Source organism: Eulemur rufifrons, chromosome 30 (genome assembly GCF_041146395.1).
Source record: "Eulemur rufifrons isolate Redbay chromosome 30, OSU_ERuf_1, whole genome shotgun sequence".
NCBI classification, from domain to species: domain Eukaryota; kingdom Metazoa; phylum Chordata; class Mammalia; order Primates; family Lemuridae; genus Eulemur; species Eulemur rufifrons.
The window spans coordinates 30,551,208-30,553,099 of record NC_091012.1 but is presented as its reverse complement, the minus strand read 5'-3'; positions in this window follow the sequence as shown (position 1 = coordinate 30,553,099).

The window sequence follows — 1,892 nt, the reverse complement described above, 5'->3', positions numbered from 1 at the left end:
TATGACTGCAGCTTTTGGTAATTGGCAGGGATTTTTGTGTTCTATCCCCTCTTTTATTTTCTCTCACAAGCTTAGTTGGAGAAAAATCACAAGCTAGGTTAATCAAGTGGATCTGAGTGCCAAAAGTAATATTCAAGATAAAAATGGAATCCTAATTTCTAAATAACTGAGTACTCTACCTTCTGGCTATGTCTACATATATATGCATAAGTATTAGGTCCTAGAAGCAGCAAATACTTACAAAAATTGTGAAATCTTACTAAAGGTAATTTAAAATTATAACAGAACAGTCCAAATGAGCAATACTGTACTTTAAGAAGTGTTTTGGAAATAAGGGCCCCCAAATTACGCCTTTTGATGTACAGAAGTTTCTAAAAGGATTTCAATATATTTTTTGAAACAGAGTCTCACTCTGTTGCCCAGGCTAGAGTGCCATGGCATCAGCCTAGCTCACCCCAACCGCAAACTCCTAGGCTCAAGTGATCCTCCTGCCTCAGCCTCCCGAGTAGCTGGGACTAGAGGCGTGCACCACCATGCCCGGCTAATTTTTTCTATGTATATTTTTAGTTGCCCAGATAATTTCTTTCTATTTTTTTTTTTTATTTTTAGTAGAGATGGGGTCTCGCTCTTGCTCAGGCTGGTCTTGAACTCCTGAACTCAAATGATCCGCCTGCCTTGGCCTCCCAGAGTGCTAGGATTACAAGTGTGAGCCACTGCGCCTGACCGGATTTCAATATTTTATTTCTTCTTTTAAAAGTCTGTTTACTGGCCGGGCGTGGTGGCTCACGCCTGTAATCCTAGCACTCTGGGAGGCCGAGGTGGGTGGATCGTTTGAGCTCAGGAGTTCGAGACCAGCCTGAGCAAGAGCGAGACCCCATCTCTACTAAAAATAGAAAGAAATTATATGGACAGCTAAAAATATATATAGAAAAAAAAAATTAGCCGGGCATGGTGGCGCATGCCTGTAGTCCCAGCTACTCGGGAGGCTGAGACAGGAGGATCCCTTGAGCTCAGGAGTTTGAGGTTGCTGTGAGCTAGTCTGACGCCACGGCACTCACTCTAGCCTGGGCAACAGAGTGAGACTCTGTCTCAAAAAAAAAAAAAAAAAAAAAAAAAAAAAAAAAAAAAAAGTCTGTTTACAAAAGGCAAATTAAATCTTTAAACAGCTAATGAATGACAAAAAATTGAATCTGCTAACTTTTTGTCTTATTATCTCCTCCCAAAGGTGAAAAGAAAGCTATCCTGGATAAAGTATTTATAAAACATAGTCGCTCAGGTAAAACCAAACCAAACCAAACCAAACAAAACAAAACAAAACAAAACTTGCTTCTTTTTCAGATCCATCCATGCTAAATCCAGGCATAGAGAATGCTTTCTTTCCCTTTACCCTAATGGGTTCCACCCTGAACTCAATAATTTTAGCTAACAAACAGTAGCTAAGTTTAAAAGACCACCTATAGAACTAAAATACACCTTTCTGGCATTTCACTGCCTATCTTGAAACACTTGAAACACTTTTGTAAAAGTAATTTACATCTTTAAAGGAAATTTCCATTTGTAAAGGTGTCTGAGAGAGGACTAGGTCACTGGAAACTCTTACTAACTTTTTTAAAATTTACATAAGAAGTCTTATTTTTGTTCAAGGTGCTTTTCCTGGCCATCTGGTTAACTGGGCCTTTACATACAACCTTTTTTCTTGATTTAAGCAAATGATGGTACAGTATTTAGGTTTTAACTCTGTGCTTTTGTGATATAAATTTTCTACCATGTTTCACCTAGAAATCCTCTTTTTATTTTATATATATATATATTTTTTTTTGAGACAGAGTCTCACTCTGTTGTCCGGGCTAGAGTGAGTGCTGTGGCGTCAGTCTAGCTTACAGCAACCTCAG